This window comes from Cupressus sempervirens, chromosome 1 (genome assembly GCF_028749045.1).
Source record: "Cupressus sempervirens isolate cs-2001-9-10 chromosome 1, ASM2874904v1, whole genome shotgun sequence".
Taxonomy (NCBI): Eukaryota; Viridiplantae; Streptophyta; class Pinopsida; order Cupressales; family Cupressaceae; genus Cupressus; species Cupressus sempervirens.
The window spans coordinates 423,270,042-423,290,541 of record NC_143118.1 but is presented as its reverse complement, the minus strand read 5'-3'; the positions used below and the strand labels follow the sequence as shown (position 1 = coordinate 423,290,541).

The following is a 20,500-nucleotide window of genomic DNA, read 5'->3' as shown; positions in this document are numbered from 1 at the left end:
CGACTTCTTAAGCATCTCTACATTACTCAACTTTCATTGTCTTTCAAACACTTGGCATCCACTAGAGTTTCTTTTACTCAGCTTCAATAGAAATTTCCCTTCACTCGACTTCCACTACCAACTTGATTGTAACTAATCATTCGGCTTGTATTGACTTTAGCAAGCAACTCAACATGAATTGGGATTTTACTCAACATATGAAGGTAACTTTTCTAACTTAAAAGTATTGGTGAAATCTTGAAGTTTTAACATTGCATCTCTATTCATGTTGATCTCTCCTTTTCAATACTTTCTTGTCTTAGAAATGATGTATGATAAAGCTCTCTCTATTAGTCCCACACACCTTCTTTTGCTTAATTGGATGAAGTGTGACCACATGACCTTTTGGGTGAAGTAATCCCTTCATTGGATGTGTTGTTTCTATCTTTCTTCTTCCAAGTCTTATTCATTTCTCCTTTGATGTGTTCAACATCTACTTTTCCTTTTCCTTTGTTGATCTCTAAGTTTGGTGCCTTTGACCTTGTTGGGCATTTTTGCTCATATGACTAGTCTTTAAACAACTAAAGCATATGGTTTGGCTTGACCATTTGCTGTAGTTTCAACTAAAATGCATTCTTATGCAATTTTTATGGATGTTTCCATATTCTTGGCAATAATGATAGCTATACCTAGTGTTATAGTTCAAATTGTAGTTCATGATTATTTCCCCTTGTTGGTTGATTAGGTGTCCACATAGGCTTTGATCTACACTCAAAAGCTCTATGTCCATACTTCTTGCAATTATAGTAGTGTCCTTCAAATCTTGGTGTTCTGATAGTCCTAGTTCTGTAGTCATGTGCTTGATGTCATTTCTTGTTGCACTTGTGACAGTGACCCATATTCCTAGGTTTGTCATGCTGATGGGCATTTTTTCTCCTACACACATTAGAGGTATGTCCCTTTTTACCACAAAAATGAAAAGTGGATTTAGTGTTCTTACCTTTGTCACTTCTTTCTTCTATAGTCTTGGTTGACTCTCCTTTTTCAGTGCTGGTGTATCCTAATCCTGAAGTATCATTGTTGGCTCTTGGTGATTTCAATAGTTGTTCAAAGTACCTGATAACCTCATTGGGTTTGTTGTTTTTAGCAATCTCCTTCTCTCTTTTTAGGTCATTTTTCAATTATTCATTTTGCATCTTTAGTGTGGAGATCTCAATGTCCTTGACATTCAGTTAATGATGTGCATTCATCAACTGACTTAGGGTGTCCAACTACATCTTGGAAATTCTTGCATGCTCAATTGACTTTTCTTCCAATCTTTTGGCAAGGTTTCTCTTGTCCTCTTCTAACATAGCCTTATCTTCAATGACTCTTTTCTTTTGTTTAGTCACTTCACAAAGCATCATGGCTTGTGATTCTTGTTTAAGCTCGATAGTTTTGATCTCTTCTACTTGGGCTCTATTCTTCCCCATCAGGTTTGCTATTATTGCATCAAACTCCTTGGAACATCCATTTGCAAAGACTTTTGAGGTGTCAATATCCTTGCATTGTGCATCATTCTCAACTATGGCAATCTCTCTTCTTCTCTTTAAGGATTTCCTTAATTCTTCTCTGGCTTCTTCCAAAGTATATAGAGTGAGTTATATATCAATCACCTAGTTTTTTGTGACCTTTCCAACTTTGTAGACTTCCATTTCTAGATCTTTTCTGCAAGATTTAAGGCTCCTCCTTGTGAGAACTTGGCTCTAATACCAATTGTTGGAATTTACAAATGGGAAGATTTACTTCTGAGAGGGGGGGGGGGGGGGTGAATTAGAAGTAACTAACTTTAACCTTTAAATGTTTTTAACTAAGATCATTCACATGCATCTACCATATCTAATAACCATGAAAATAAAGACATGCATGAAAATAGATAACACAAGATTTGGTCACCTAGAAACCCTAAAAAATGAGAAGGTAAAACTGGGGTGGGGATGACACCCACAAATTATCACTATAGCAATATATAACTATTTAAGATTACAAAGTTTGACCACTTCCAATGGTTTTCCCTATGAAAGGTCTATCCTGTTAAAGGCTTTACACCTTGTTAAAAGTTACCTGGTTAGAGGATTTACAAACACTCACATGGAATGTTACCTTGTTAAAGGATTTAGCACATTGTTGAAAGGCTTACAATCATGGCTATTAAACAAACCTATCATCATAGGATTTTCATTCCTAGTACAATGGCTAGAAATTATTAGAATCTGATGACCTGATGACTTACAATCTTTGATTGCTGATTCTAGATCCTTGTTCTACTCAATCTGATATGATTCTTCCTTGATTTGATATGTCTCTACTCAAAGTGTTGATGCTCTATTCCCACAAAATGAATTCTGCAGTGCTGCTCTTCCTTCTTAGTCCTTATACCCTTCTAAACCTTGATAGTATTCTCCCATATATCTCTCTTACACACACGAATTACAAGGTATTGTACTCCTTTTACAGGATTTGAAGACTCAATCAATATTCATCCTTCTTTTCCTACTCAAATATTTACACTTTTCTTAATGATTGCATGCCTTCTCCATTTTTCTTATTGGCTGCATGCTAATTACATAGGGAATGTAAAAGATTCGATCTTATTTTTAAGATCCTTCAATATTCATCTTAAGCGGGCTAAAAAATGGTTTACATCTGAGTTTGTGAAGGCACAACCCCATATGTTGATTATGTGTTACTCAACACTTACTAATTGTTGATGCTAGACACATATAGGATTTCTGTCTCACTCGACTCCTATAGTAACTCTGTCTCACTTGACATCAATACTTTTCTTGACACCTATAGTGACTTGACATCTAAATCTCACTTGGAACCTAAAGTTCCCTTGACACTCATTGAATTCTGACTGGACACATACTAAAGCTCGACATTTATATTATACTCAGCATCATCTTGGAAATTGGTTAAGTGTGTTGACACTCAATTGTCAAAACCAATCTTATACCAATAGAGAAGCCATCCATGAATGATTCAAAGTACTTATGGCCTAAAAATAAAGTAGGCACGGGTCTAAATAGATCAATATGTACCAACTCAAGGCAATGTGGCATGGAAGCTACTAGCCTTGAATGGATCCCAGTGTTTTTTACCTACAAGGCATCCAAGACATATAGGAAATGAATTTGAAATTGAAGGAATATCTCTTACCATTTGTTTGGAGCTGAGTTGATGCAAGGAGCTAACTAAAAGGTGCCCATAGGGATAGTGCTAAAGTTCCATAGATTTTATTGTTGAGGTGGATAGAGCTACTATAGGGGACGAGACAACATCTAATGTAAAAAGCCTATCCTTTATAAACACTCTAGCAAGTATCGTAGGTCCTCTGGAGATTAGACAGGTCTTGACCCCGTGCTTCACTTGGAGCTCAACTTTTAGTTTGTGGTTCAGAAGTTGACTAATAGAGAGTAATTTTTTTGTCAAACTAGGAACATACAACACCTTGGGGAGGGTACAATAGCTTTTCCTGATAGGAATGATGACTTTTCCTATACCCTCTACAACATATTTGTTATTGTCAGCAATATGAACTCTATCTCTAGTAGGTTTCTCTATTAGTGCATTGAACAACTTGTGATTGCCTGTCATATCCTGTCTAGCACCTGAGTCTATCAATGAAATATCCCTTGTGGGCTATGAGGTTTGGGAGACAACGACTAGATTGTGATGAGTGCCACAATTGGTTGTTTATGGTTCATCTTTTTCTGATGCATCATCTTATTGGGCTGCTACATTTCATTTGTACCTTCTACAATGATGATGGCATTTGGATAGTTGAGTATCTTTGCAACCGAAAAAACCTTATTTACTTTAATGTCATATTTTAAGGCATTTTACCAATAATTAATAGTGTCATGATTTTTCTTATTGCATATATGAAACCATTGGTTTTTCTTTGGAGGCTTCAACTATTAATGTTCTTGTTGTTTTTATGGTTGTTTACTATGAGGATTTTGACCTTTTAATTGTCTGGAGATTAGGGCCTTATCTTGTAATTCACCTTGAATAGACTGAATGGGTTCTTCCTGCTGCAATATATTCACCAATTCATTATATGAAACATCTTTCTTGGTGATATTCAATGTGGTGACAAAGATTTTGAACTGAGATGGCAATTCTCTTAGCATCATTAAGACAAGTAGTTTTTCCTCCACCTTTTCTCAAAGTGCAACAAGCTTAGCTTGTATTTCAGATACTCACCATAAGAATTCCTCATCTTTCTTACATGCCTTTATACTAAATGTATGTGTGTTGGATTGTAGATGGATAGAGAGAGAGAATCCCTTTTCCTCCTTTGATGTTTCTATGTCTCGAATGTGAGGTTGAACTTCATCGATGATACTGAGTGTTATAAACATCAATGCTTTGGCATCGACCTTGTCAAACTTTTTCTTATAATCTAGATTTGTCAGTCTAGTTATGCCACCACTAAAATTTCCCCATAGTTCCTAAAAAATGAGAATTGTCTGCATCTTTTTCTTCCAGGTGGCATAATTTGGCCATTCCAAAATTTGAGCATCGGAGAGAAGCAATTTCAAGGTTAACATTTAAAAAAATTTAAAAATCTAGACAACAAATTTATTTATATTATTTGACAATACATTCACTTTTAAGAGGAAATTGTAACACAAAGATGAGCACGATAGGCTTATGCTATGAGATGGGGTCAATTTGATGTGTGTTCTACCTCATCTTCTTCATCAACATCACAACCCTCATCTTTTTTTTCTCTAATCTTCCTTGCTTGATATTATACATCAAATAGAAAGTAATCTAGCAATCCTTGCCTAAAAAATTCATATTGGAGATTACCAATGTTTTGCAAAGCATCTAGAAGAGCAAAATAGAAGCTTGAGCTTTCTGAAATAACACATCTACCTTGAGGTGGCTCATTAGCATGATTACTAGCCCCACTACTAGCATTGAGTATGGTCGACATCAACTTTTCTTTGATTGTCGAGTTTTACAGTCTATAATTGACCAAACAATGCCAAAGTTCATCAAGTGTCTCCTAGACACCTCAACTTAGTCTTCAAGCACCTTATGTCTTCCTCTAGCCATGTACATGTCTTATTCCAGTGAAGGGAAAAAAAGGTGGATTATAGACTTACATAGTGCCAAACTTCAAAATTCATGTGCCAATCTTGAAGCTTCACCATTGCAATTTCATCACCAGAGTGTATCTTCTACTCGTCATAGTTAGCATTGTTACCCATCAATGCTCACAGGATATTGCATTTCACATAGGAAACACCCAAAAATTAGATAATGCTCTAATATTGTTTAATGGTAAGCCACAAGAAGAAGATAAACATTCATTATTTTGAAAAAAGTACAAAGTAAATATAAATACTATATGGAATTAACACAACAGTTGGCAATTAAAATGAAACTATAGAAACCAACGTAACCACCTGAAAAGCCAATAGTTATGTAGACAACGTAATAGTGATATTATGCTAACAATAACATGATCCAATATAATCTTGGAGGAGAGTGTTAAGTTAAATATATAAATTCATAAACTAGTTAAGGCCAATAGTCTCTTAAGTGTTATATATCATTTTGATTTGATTTACTAAATATTTTTTCCATCATTACTTGTTGCTTACTAACCCTAGTAGTGGGGACATTAATTTTTTTTTAGTTTCATGACATCTATTTCTATGGTAGCTGCAATAGTGATCATCATTCCACCATGAAGGTTTTACCTTATGTTCATAAGGTCTACATTTGTATGGTAAGCTAATGATCTTATTTGAAACTAAGGTCTTAAGAATCACATAATATGAATTTCCTAAAGGACTAAAAGTTCTCTCAAATGTATCTCTAGGATCATTTTTTCCAATCTCATCTTCATCAAAGATAGGTCCATTATAAAATCTTGGAAGGGGATTGAAGGAGGTATTACTTGCTTGCTCTTTAAAGAGGTCTTTGGATCCAATAGAAGAGGAAGACAATTGATATCTTGGATTAGAATATGCGAACCTTGAATAAGATGACTCACACAAAAAAATGTCTAGAATTGATGTTTTGACATGGAGAAAAATGTTTTGGACTTTTTGAGTGCTTTTTTTTTTTTTGTTTGGGGTTTTGAAGTTTTATGATATTTTTTCTTTTTTGAAGTTTTATAATTTATTTTATTGGAATTTTTTAAATAAAAATACAAAATGAAAGCATGCAAAAGGAAACAAATCCTAAGGCTCATTTCGATGGATGTGTCCTCCTTTGCTCCAAGTGGGGAAGAATTTAAAAAATTAAGGCACATCAAACAAGCTAACAACCTATTTAGGTTTCTACAAGGATGCACAAGCTCAACTAGAGGATGACCATGATATACAAAAGGTACATGAGGCCCAAATCCATAGATTAAAAAGAATACTACTAAATAAAAAGGAGGAAATGATAACCCAATATCCACCTTCACTTCTCAAAGGTATAAAAAAATTTGGGGTTTAGCCAAGATTGACAATATTGTTACTTCAAAGAAGTTTTGTTTTTAGATTCAAACCCTACTTGTCCACTACAATGATCACTTCTCTAGGAAGGCCTCATAAAAATAAAAATAAAGATCACTTATTTATATTCCCCTCAAAATCCTTAACAAGGATCCAAGAAGAAAACTTAAATAACAAAATCTTGAGGATTAAAAGACAAATGGGTTCACTTTAAGCCAAAATTCAAAAGTGAATGGTTGATTTTAAGCTCTTTTTCTTAATGTTGGAAAGACACACTAAACAAGTTGACCAAAACAAAGAAATCATTCTAAAATGAAAAAGGAATAAAATGATCACTTTTTACAATTCAAATAAGAAGGTTTAGAATGTGTGCACCTTAATTTCACACTTTCCAATCTTTCCAATTTGTGCTCCTTCGACAACCGAGTTGCCTTCAAAAACTTCAATCAACTGCATGAAATAAAATGAAGAAAAAAGAAAATTAAAATATAATACATTCAAATAGTTCATTCTATACAAAATGAAAACTCATTTCTTGCTTTAAAATTTGTGCAAACAAAGTGCAAGGTAATCACAAAATGCATTGTTTTGTTTTTCACTTTTGACCTTGTCAACAAGATTGGGTCTATATGACATGATTTCAGCCTTCAAAATAAAAATAAAAGGAAGATAACTATAGTAAAAATAAAATATATTCTCAAAAATTTAAGAATTTTAGGGTTATCTCTTAATTTGTGCCCTAGGGACCCATTTTCTCAAAATAGACTTTTTTTTTCTCAAATCGTGTTATTAATCCCTAATATTGCATATAAATTCAAATCACAAAGAATAAACCCTATCTATATTTCTAAGAGATTTCAAAAAATGTAGAGTTGGCTAAAAAAATCATTGACTTGTGACTAGAAATAGTTTCCCATGTAAAAATAAATAAATTTTATAACTCATCGGGTCCACAAAATCTGAATTTTGGATGGAGATATGCCAAAGGCATCACCAACCTCAAAGAAAAATTCAGATCTGAAAACCAAGTTATTTGTAAGTTACGATCAAATCTTTGAAAACCTATAGTTCTTTCCTTCAAGTCAATTTACATAAGGTTCAACCTTAAAAATCAAAGTAAGAACCTTGCAATTCCACTTGATTAGATCCAATGAGTGGTTATAAAAGACAAGAAATAATAAATTCAACAATAATACAAGAAAACCAAGATAATAAGTACAAATAAATACAAGAAAATGGAGCTAGAAACATGGTTCAAGCCCCATGGTAGGAGGCAGAAATGTGTGATAAAAATGTGTCACACTTTTATAAAACATTAATCTTGAAAATTTTCATGAAAGAGAAAATTTCAAGAGGTATCTTATAGCTTCCTATCTTTGACATAGAAAGGCTATGAGATGTTGGATCTCAAATGAAGCTAGCTTATGAAACCTTTGCAAGATGCACCATAGAATGGAAGATTCAAAGATGGGAGAAAGAGTGCTAGTATCCCATTATTACTGTGTGATTAAGTGAAAGATGAGAGATAAACTAAATGAGATGCAAGATGTAAGCTAACATCTATGAAAGATTACAAAACCTCGTAATTAGACAAGGTTATCCAAGCTAAAGCATAAAGCAAATCTAAAGAGAAATACCATAATGAAAGTGTGTTGAAGCAAAAATGAATATGAAAATATGAGAATTCCAATGTTCCAAGTCTTCAAAAATCTCCAAAGAACCCAAAAATCCTACAACATAACATTAGCATGAACACGAAAGATGGAGAATGCGGTGAGATGCCTCTCTTTTAAATAAAAATAGATGGTAGAGATCAAAAGCTAAGTGAGTATTAATCAAAGGTGGAGGATGCATCTTGAGTGATCCATGTGGAGAAGAATCTCACCTAATAAAGATCAATGGTGGAGTTCAAAAAGGCAAGAGATGTATGGAGCAGAATGAATATTTCACCCACCTTGAAAAGTGTACATCTCAAGTGAGACAAAAATATCTTTTCATTTATTTTAAAAATAAAAATAATGCTTTATATGTGCATACTTAGGATAAGTGAGAAGTGGGACTGTTTATTTAATGAAAAGGGAACATGTTCTTTCAATTAAATAAAAGAGTTAGGATAAACTGGTGAAACCATAGGTTATAATCAAATAAATAGATTTTTGAGGGTTTGATGAAGAATAAGCAATGGATAAATTATAAAAAATTTCTTAAAGGAGGCTTGTAGTTTAGATGACAATTTTTAAGTGATTAAATGTGTGTGTGTGTGTGTTTGTGTGTGTGTGTGTGTGTGTGTGTGTGTGTGTGTGTGTAAATGGAGCTAGAAACATAGTTCAAGCCCCATGGTGGGTGCTTAAAATGTGTCACATTTCTATAAACCCTTAATCTTGAAAATACCCTTGAAAGAGAGAATTTCAAGAGGTGGCTTATAGCTTCTTATCTATGACATGCAAAGATTATGAGATGATGGATCTCAAATGAAGCTAGCTTATGCAACCCTTGCAAGGTGCACCATAGAATGGAAGATTCAAAGATGGGAGAAAGACTGTCAGCATCCAAGAATTACTATGTGATGAAATCAAAGATGAGAGATAAATTAAATGAGATTCAATATGTGAGCTAAAGCATAAACCAAATATTAAAAAAACTAGCATATTGCAAGTGTGTAGAAGCAAAAATGAACATAAAATTATGAGAATGCCAACGTTCCAAGTCTTTAAAAGCTTCGAAGCAACCAGATATCATGCAGGATAAAATTAACATGAACATAAAAGATGTATAATGAGGAGAGATTCCTATCTTTTAAAGATAAATGGATGGTTGAGATCAAAAGCCAAGTGAGTTTTAATCAAGGGTGGAGGATGCATCTTGAGTGATCCATATGCAGAAGAATCTCACCTAATCAAGTCCAATTGTGAAGTTAAAGGAGGCAAGAGATATATGGAGAAGAATGAAGATTTCACCCACCTTAAAAATTGTACACCTCATGTGAGACAAAAATCCCTTTTCGTTTATTTTTAAAATAAGAACAATGCTTTATGTGTGCATACATAGTATAAGTGGGAAGTGGGACTATTTATTTAATTAAAAGGAAACATGTTCTTTCAATTAAATAAAGGACTTAGGATAAAGTGGTCAAACCATAGGTTATAATCAAATAAATGAATTTTTGAGAATTTGATCAAGAATAATTATTGGATAAATTATGCAAAATTGCTAAAAGGGAGCTCATAGTCTAGATGACCAATTTAAAGTTATTACATATGTGTGTGTGTGCTCGTATATATATATACATACATACATATATATATATATATGTATATATACATATATATGTATACATATATATGTATACATATATATGTATATGTATACATATATATGTATACATATATATATATATATATACATATATATATATATATATATATATATATATATATATACATATACATATATATATATATATATGTAAATATATGTTTGTATATATGTGTATGTATATGTATACATATATATATAGATATATATATGTATACATATATATATATATATATGTATACATGTATACATATATATATAGATATATATGTATACATATATATATAGATATATATGTATACATATATATATAGATATATATGTATACATATATATATATGTATACATATATATATATATGTATATATATATATATATATATATGTATACATATATATATATACATATATATATATATACACATATATATATATATATGTATATGTATATATATGTATGTGTGTATGTATATGTATATGTATGTATGTGTATATATATGTATATATGTATATGTGTGTGTGTGTGTGTGTATTGTTGGAAGGATTTAATTGGGAACAAGATACTGAGATGGGGGTGAATCAAGATCTCAAACATGTACTTGCAAAAATAAGTTATTGATTTCAGACCTAATTCATCTCATATCTTAGATCTAACGTCAAAATTTTAATGTTGAAATGTAAATTAAAAAATCCTTAAAAAATTTCAACACATAACACAAATGATTTGGTTACCTAGAAACACTTCAATGTGAAGGTAAAAATAGGGTGGGGATGAAACCAACAAATATTCATTGTTGCAACAATAAATTTAACTTGTTAGTGTTAAAATGTTGACCATAATAGATGATCTACCTAGTGAAGGATATATCCTATTAAAAGCTTTAAGATTGTTAGGTTTTACCTTGTTAAAGGATTGTACCCTTAGATTCGAGTAATGATTATGTTAGGAGATTCTCAATAGATCTATTAGCACCACTCTGTTAATAGATTAATCCTAACTCAATCTATTAAAACTGCTTGAATACATTACCCTCAATTTTCCCTGAAACCTTATTTTGGACCTCCATTGTTCAATGTCTCAATCTGGTATCATTATTTGATATCTCCAATCTATCCTTCATTTTTCCTAGATCACTCTATCTAATCTCTTTTTAGACTTAACCTTCCTTGTTTTGTTCTATCCTTGTTCACTCCTTCTCTTGTGCATTCACCCACTGATTACTAATTTCTCATTCACTAATCCTTCACACTTTCTCTCATTTGATCCTAGGGATAGAGCCCTTGTTAAATATATAATCTTCAATTTATTTTTTATCATAATCAACAATTAACAATACATCTCTTTTATCATTTCCCTTCCAATTTTATGATTCATTGATATGATTTTCTCAAGATTAATACCTTCTATAAAGACATCTAAGCTCAATCTTAACTATCTCTACAATCATTAAATTTTGTATAGAAGTTGGCCAAAAATGATTTACATAGGTTTCTGTGTGATTACAAACTCATATGAAAAAACTACTTTTCTCAACATCTAAATTTTCTGATGCTCGGTCATATCTAATGTTCATGCTAACACTAGGATTCTCCAAAATGTGAATTTAAATTTCTACCCAGGCATCTAGATCAATTATCTTTTAATATTTGATAAATGTGTATCTTTCTTCAAGATATTATGCACTATAGACAATTCCTTCTAAATAATCTCCAAATGCGGTAACTCCATGAATTGAATTAATATTAGTTTTTTCCTCATTTCACTATCTTGAACCATGAGCTCAACTATCCCCTACTCACCAAATATTAACCTATTGTATGTGGGTGAGCTTAAAATATTATTCTTTCCTAATGAAATAGTACAAGCCCTCATGTTAGCTTGTATTAAAACAATAGATCATTGATTCTACAATGTGAAGAATTCGATATCACAAAGCTTCATATACAAAGAATGAATAGTCTAAAAAAAATTTCTAGCTATATGAAAAAATTAGAAATCTCTATTTGTCTATTAACGAGTTCTTGAGAGACTTTCTCTAAAAATTTGTGCTCAAATTTTATCTAAGACCACTACATCATATTTTCATTGGTCTAAATATCTTTTGATTGAACCTTATCAATCATTTATACTAACTAATCCAAAATTTGATGTTGATTATTCTTGAGTTAGTGATTCCGAATGCATAAACAAAAATACCTTTACTAGTATGTAACCCTTACTTCTTTTTTCCTCTCTCCTTATTTGTTCTTGCTTCTCCTTTCGATTCAACAAAGTTTCCAATTCTTTCATTGTCTCCAATGTCAACTTTTTTAAGTCGTGCATGGGTAAAGTGATTACCTCATCTAGAATTACTGATTCATTTGTCATTTCTTTTGATTGAGTCATAGTGTAAGATCATGGGGTTGTATCACTAGGTAGCGATATTTGTATTTTTATATACTTTTCAATCAATCTAGATACTTGCTACTGCTTCTTTGGAGAAGGTGTCACTTGTTGTTCAATAATTCTAGTCAATGGTTTTGAAGGATTTACACTCAACATTTGTATAGCATGTGTATCTTATTGCCTTTTTGGTTTCTTATTTTCTTTTACTAACTATGTTCCCTTGACTTCCACTATCTTCACCTCAGTTTGAGATATAGCAATACAAGTTAATTGTAGAAATACAACTATAGCCTTTCCTTATTGCTCAAGACTTATATCCTCAATAACTAATGTAACCTCACAACTACTAGTCTTTCCACTTTTAGTCCTTGGATTATCTATGATTTGTAACAAAACTAGATTGGTATTAGGTAGAGATGTATCAGGTTGAACATTTTTCAAGGCTTCTTCTATTAACACATTATGGTCATGTGATGACGAAACTAGAATGTCTTCAATGGTGACAACATCTTGTTGTTCACATCCTTCTACTAGTTTCCTAATTTCCTCTACAAGTTTTGCAACTTCTGCTGCATCATCCTCATCTTCTTTGACTTCTCCATCCCTTTCCTCTTCCTCCTCATATCCTTTATTAGATAATGGATTGAGTAACTCAAATTCTTCCTTCCATATATTTGTACTTTCTTTGTCAACTTCATGAACTTTATTCTTCAAAATTTTATATGCCCTTTCTTTTGGCATAATTTTTTTCACAAAATATTTTAGGGAAATAAACATATGTGTCTTCTATAAATTTGGCATTGTTTGCACTAAAGTGGTCTCCCTAATCTTTCTTTTAGCGGATAACACCTACTTCCACTTAGCATCAACCTTATTGTACAAATTTTCTATAATGAGGTTTCCTCACTCTATGGGTGTAGTTTTAAATTGTATCATCATTTCAATCATAGATTTTTCATGTTTTTCCTCATCTTCTTTATATAAAGAATTAAAATTGATACCTTTGAATAATGTCAAGCTTGATAGTTCAATAATTTATTGACATACGTTATCTACAATTTTAGGAGGTGGCCTTGGCACAATCTAAAATTTTCTCAAATCATCAGACTCGGTCTCTTCATCCTCTTATTCCTCCTCTACTACAACTAATTTTCTCTTCAACCCCTTAGGAATGTTCTTCTTAGGCAAACTAGCTTGTTTCCTCTTTGTTAGATTTTCTTTTTCTTTCACAATTGGGGGTTAGGTTGTCTCAGATCTTTTTATTATTCTTCATTTAGGCTCTTAAGGCATAGTAACCTTCCACACACCTTTCCTGAGATCATCTCTAACTTTGGGATCAACAATTATCACTTTCTTTTTCTTAATTGCCTTAGGCCTGACAATCACTAGATCTTTGCCTTTTCCTGAACTACAACTTTAGTTGTTTTTTCTAGTCCTTCCCCTTTTTCACCATCCTTTTCCTCAAGACTTTCCTTCATCCTTTTATTCTCTATCTTGGATTCACTTGACTCTACATTCATTTGATCCTTCACTATGTCATATGTGCCAAATGGCTCAAAGTTTGTATCAACTTCTTCTAAAAAAGTTGCATTCACTATTGTTGTGACTTCATCAACATTGACTTCATAAGACATCAACCTTAACCATGCAATTATAGGTAGTACTTCTTATGCATAAACAAAATCTATGTCTACCATGAAACATATCCCATCAAAATATTTATCTATAATAGATTTGGGAATCCTCTTTCAATTTCACATTTTATTTTTGAAATCCTCAAAATAGTTATCTATAATTGCTTCAAAATTCTCTCATATCTAACTTATCAAGTCATTTATCTTTTCCATAGGCTTCTTGTTCCTATCCCATGCTACTATGCCAACTATAGGGAAAGACACTTGTACATAGAAGAATATACAAACTAACATAGATCAAAACTTGCATAATGTGTTCTTTACTTTTCTTATTGCTCCAAGACTTTTTTTTTTCAATTGTTGCAATTGTAGCTAGGAAAGATCATAAGTACGATACCTTTTGAAAATTTTGTAGCCTTGGTCTACTGTAATGCATGACACATTGTTCAATCTATTGTACTCAAAGAATTTGTGTGTTATTGCTCATACTACAATTTCAGTTATAGGATAATCAATCCTATCAATTGGCATCCCTTGACCATTCCACTTTTCTTTAGTTAATTTCTCAATTTTATTTTAGGCTATGCTCCTTATGCTCTTCAATCTATCCAAGGTAGGCTATCTAGTAACTCAGTATATTATTGTCTTGTTAATTTTGATTGGTTCTCCTTCTAACCATACCTTCATATCATGAACATGGCTTATGAAAATCTTTATCCACTCAATTTTGGAAACTTTATGAAAACCTAGCGCATGCATAAGCTCTTTCTCAAAAATGGTCTTGTACTCCTCCCTTAGTAATCCATTATTACACAACTTCTCTTAAGTTGTCATTATCTTGAAATCTCTAGTTTCTCCTATTTTGCACATATAATAGGATCTCACATCTTGAACAATCTAAAAGCTAGGTGGAATTGATGATAGGGAGCCAATATCAATTTCAGTCTCCTCAAAATTTATAATATTTATAAAATTTGGTGGAGGACACTAGTAGTTCCTCGTGATTTGAGTGTTTCTCTCTTTCATCATTTCTCTTGCTGATGACATTTAAATTTAGGGTTTTCAAAAAAGAAAATTTCTTCTATAATAACCTCATTAAATAATTAGCTTGAAATTAAAATTAACTCTTACTAACTTTGTCAAATCTTCCAATGATTCACTGTGATTTTCTTGCTTGGTCACTAAATTCCCCTTCATTAGCTTTGAATCACTTGTGAACTTTGAAATTGCTTGGTGAATAAAAATGAATGCCAAAATTCAATAAATATCTTCAATTTTCCATTTAGGTTTGCAATAAATGTGTTCATACTTGGTAGGTGTATTAAAACTTTCTCGGTGTCCATGCTTTCTTACAAAAATTGGATAATTGTTACCATACTTGACCAATAACAATTCATTCAGTTAACCCATTACTTCTGTCAATTTAAGTTTTTGGTATATACAGTAATACTCGATCAATAAAGACTATATTATTGACACTCGATACTTCATGTTGTAACTGATTCCTTTTCATTTTCCTTTCTATATATTTTTTCTTGATGCATATTTTCTTATGCAGATATGAGATTTTAGCATATTTTATGTTAAGAACTAATGTAAGATATCATTAAATATAGAGTTCCGACATACCTCTTTCACTTAGTTAGTTGTGGTGTGATCACCTTATCCATTTTATTAGGTGATCTCAGCTTTACTTGACCCATTCCTTCAAACTTCCAATATTTCTTTCCATGTTTTCTTTACCTTTGACATTTTCACTGCTAAGTGTCAGTGCTCTAGTTTTGTAGTTTCTACTAACATGTCCAAATTTGGACAACTAAAACAAACTAATTCTCCAATAAACTATTTCTTATAATTTCCTCTAAAATGTGTCTTTTTGAAATTCTTTGGAATGTGCCCATATTCTCACAATAATGACAATTATACTATGTATCATAATTCCAATTATGAGAGTTACATTCTCTTGGTGTATGTGCTTGTTTTCTAGATGTTGAGTTAGGTTTTTTCTTTGGATATGCATTCATGATCTTTATGCCCATATTTTTGATAGTTATAGAAATTCCCTTTAAATCTAAATGTAGTGAGTGGATCACTTTTATTTTATCTACATTCATGTTCTTAGTGTCTGACCTTCTTGCAATTAAAGTAATTACCAATAGACTTAGGTTTAGAAGTTTGCATACCATTCTTTCTTTTGCATGTGTTGGTTGTGTGTCCAAGTTTACCACAATGATGACATGTAGGATTGCCTTTGGATTTTGCATGTCTTTGTTCTCTATTCTTTGATAATTTTCCTACTTTAGTAGATAAAAAGTGCTTCTTATAACCCAGTCTAGAAGTAACTCTTATTGATCTTGGTGATCTAATTAGTTCTTCAAAGTATTTGACAACTTTTCTTGGTTTTTTCACTCTTTCCAGAAGTTCTTTTTCTGTCCTTAACTCATTTATCAGTTTCTAATTCCATGACCTTAAACTTGTGATCTACATGTCCTTCTTGCTTACTTCTTGAGTGGCCATTATCAACTGAATCATCATATCCAAATCATTAGTTGTGAGATTTTGTAATTCAAATGATCTTTCTTTAAGTTTGGTTGCTATCTATCTTTTATCTTCTTCAATCATGATTTTTTCTTCTTTAACTTTTTTCTTTTTCTCTGCCACTTCACAAAGTTTTACTAATTGGGTTTCAAGTTTTCTCTAAAGTCATTTTTCTAATTTGTCATTTCTTTCCTTTTCCTCAAGGATTTTCTTAACTCTTCTATCACCCCTTCAAGTTATCGCAATATAATCTAGATTTCAATCATTTGGTTTTTAATGATTTTTCTCATTTTATATTATTGCATTTCCAAGATTTGATCATGTCAAATTGTTAGACTTATTTCAAGAGAACTATGCTCTGATACCAACTGTTGGAAGGATTTAATAGGAAACAAGATAGTGAGAGGGTGGGGTGAATCGGTATCTTAAAATTTTACTTACAAAAACAAATTACTGATTTTGCACCTATTTCATAACATATATATCTAACATCAAAACCATAACACTGAAATGTAAATTAAAACATCCATGAAAAGTTTCAACTCATAACAAAAATAATTTAGTTACCTAAAAACACTTCATTGTGAAGGTAAAAGTGCCGTGGAGATGAAACACATAAATCTTCACTATTGCAGCTATAAAGTTAACATGTTAGTGAATGGTCTACCCTGTTAAAATCTTTAAGATTGTTAGGTTTTACCTTGTTGAAGGATTTTATACTCACAATCAAGTAAGGAATCTGTTAGGAGATTCTAAATAGATACGTTAGGGTCACTCTGTTAAGATATTTTCCTTGACTCAATCTATTAAAACTGATTCAGTACCTGACCCTCAATTTTTTATTAATGTTAATTTTAGATCTCCTCTATTCAATATCTTAATCTGATATCTCTATGTTTTCCTTCACTACTTAGATCACCCTATCTAATATCCTTTCAAACTTAGCCTTCATTTCTCTACTTCCTCCTATTTTGCTCCTTCTCTTGCACATTCAGCCATTCATTATTGATAACTCATTTACCATTCCTTCAGACTTTCTCTCATTTTATTGTAGGATTAGATCCTTTATTAAATAGATAATGTTCAAAATTTATGGATCATAATCATAAGTTCATAATTCATTCCTTTTTTTTTTCCCTTCTAATGTTCTAATTGGTTGATCTTCTTTCATTAGGATCAATACCTTCTATAATATATCTCAATATCTCTGATAACTCCGATAATCATGTGATAGAATCTTCACCATAAAAAATGATATCTTCAGCACCATTAAATATTCAGCAAGGCCAAGAAATATAGACGAGGATCGACGTGTACAGAGCTCCGTGTTTATCTCTTTATACCGCTCGTGCTGAACATAGTTCACAAATCAAACTACAAAGAATATTGACACCCTTCTGCTACTTGTCACCCTGAACTTCTTTAACCAGATTAAATCAAATCAAATCAAATCAGGGAACTCTGCTACTTGTGTGGGAAACAGCTTCTACAGTTACGATGGTTTTATGAGCGCAATTGAAGCTACCAATTTCACCGGTTTTGGCAACACGGGAAACCTTGAAGTTCGCAAAAGGGAGCTCGCTGCTTTTTTTGCCAACGTCGCCCACGAGACTATAAGTAATAAACGTACTTTTATCTTTACTTGAACAATAATATTTGGCTGCACCATCGTTTGGGAATTGTGACAAATCTATGGGCAGATCTTTGCTATGTGGAAGAAATCGAAAAAGGCAGCTACTGCGAGGCTTCCACAGAATACCCGTGTGCAAGTGGCCAGGAGTACTATGGACGAGGGCCTCTGCAGCTAGCTGGTTATCATTCATTTATATCTATCAATTGATTATTAATTAGTTCGTTCCCTGAGATTCCAATGAATACAAAATGGGTGCCAGTCTACTTGCAGGAATTACAACTACGGAGTAGCGGGTGATTATTTTGGACTACCTCTGCTGAATAACCCCGATTTGGTTGCCAAGAAGTTAGATGTTGCAGTGAAGACTTCGGGTGGTTTTGGATGAATGGCAGCGACTGTCATGACGTCATGACGTCCACCGGCAACGGAAAAGGATTCGCCGACACGATCAGAGCAATCAACGGTGAAGAATGCGACGGAGGAGAACCGTCGGCGATGCAGGATCGGGTTAATCTGTACACGGAATTCTGTAAAAGGCTGCGTGTCACCCCCGGACCTAACCTCTCCTGTTAGTTATATGTGCTTCCATTCGATGAATAAAGACCCTGAACCGAATAAAGAGCAACGGAAAACTCCTCCTTTTGACTGTTGCCGCTGTTATCATTTTTAAATCATTTAAGAATAGAAAGGGGGGTTAGTTGGTTAGTTGTTTTTTTATTTCTACACTTGTACCTTTGAAGGGTGCAAGGGTTGCACAATAGTTTTATATATATATATAAAATGATGTTGATGTGGAAAGTTTCGACATTATATTTTCCCTCCCTTGTCAAATTTTAGTATTGGTTTGAAGAACATGAGAATTAGGATTCCATATTAAAAAATATAAATTAAAAAGGAAAATTATAGCGCTAGTTTGATTAATTTGGCTTGGAGATTTGACAATGAACACTTGCTTTGGTGGAGGAAACCCCTCCTTCCATGATGGGAACTTTAAATGAATGATTTTTTATTGCTATTTATGGCTAAGACAATATTCAATCATAGATTATTCTAGATTTATGTCAATGTTGGATCTTTTTTATTCACACACATTGATGTTCTTTTCTCCCTTCCTGTCTCTATCTTATTTAATATTCTTCTTTACATTTCACCTCTCTCTATCTATTTCTTATTTCCTATATTTCTCTTTGATCTTCTATATCTATATATCTATCCATCTATCACCCCATAGATCTATAGCATTCTACCTTTTCCTCTCCACCCACTCTTCTTCCTATTCATCTCATTTTATAATTACCCCTCACTTTTATATTTGATTTTGGTTCATCTATTTACATATCCTCTCTCCTTATTTTACCCTCCCTATTTTTATCTCTCTCAATCTCTCAACCTCTTTATCTCTCTTTTCTATTTCTATTATTCATTTTAGTCATTCTCCCCCCATCTCCTCTTATCCCTTCTTATATTTACTATATTTCCTCTTGGCCCTTTGTCTCTATCTCATCATTTCTTTGTCTATTGTGATTTTGCTATAAATGATGTCATAGATAAAAATAAGGCAAATAATGGAAAATTGAGTGAAATCTTCAATGGTTCCATTATAAATGCATTCCGAAAAAATCAAATGTGTGCTTCACCAATATGAACATTGAACATGAGTGGAATGAGTATTGACTGCTCCGTTAGTTCTAATGAGAGGTTGGATATTATGAACCGCTATTCATGAAATACGATATTTGAATCTTGATATCAAAAAAATAATTTAACTCAAGTTGTAGCAAATTTCTTCTAGTTATCAACTTTAAAAAAAAAAAAAAAAAGATATAGTATTAATAAATGTTAACGACAAGAAAATAATTTTGATATTAAGTATATAGTTAAGAAAATTTATTTTTCTATTTTATTTAATCAACATGCTACTAACTATTAAAAAATAATTTTATATAAAACACTTCAAAGTTCTGTACCACAAAAATCTTTTAAAACACCAATTTATATAGAAATATTTTTATAAGAATGTTTATTTGATAAACAATAGTAAAAATTAAAATTATTATTATGTTTATTTTAAGACAATGGTAGATGCTACATTTACAAAGGTTACAAGTAACCTTGCTATGATCCACTTCACCAGTATAGGTTTTAATTAAATTAGGTTGACTAAGTTTTTAAAAAATCATTGGATTGACCAAGGATTAAAAAAACATGATCTCTAGTTTTTAGAACCCTGATACTTTAAGGTGTGTTGATGCTTTAGGGTGCGTTTCTAATTTTATATCTTTATTTTTTCATAATAGAAATCGAAAAATTAGGCTATGATAGGAAGTCAAGAAATTATACTAGATATAAATTGGAACAATGAGACCACTCACTATATTGCATTATTTATATCCTCCAAAATTGATTGTCTTTATTCTTTCATTCTTTGTAATTATTTTGAAACAAATTTGAATATTTTAGTGGTGCAATACCTCGTTGATGAACTGATAGCAATTTATGTTCCCTTG

At 32.1% G+C, this 20,500-nt stretch overlaps 1 pseudogene; it reads left to right on the top strand.

Annotated features, from left to right (window-relative positions):
* The window catches only part of LOC149578084 (endochitinase 4-like), a 60,018-nt pseudogene extending 41,452 nt beyond the window's left edge, over window positions 1-18,566 (top strand).
* The last annotated feature ends 1,934 nt before the right edge of the window (window positions 18,567-20,500 follow it).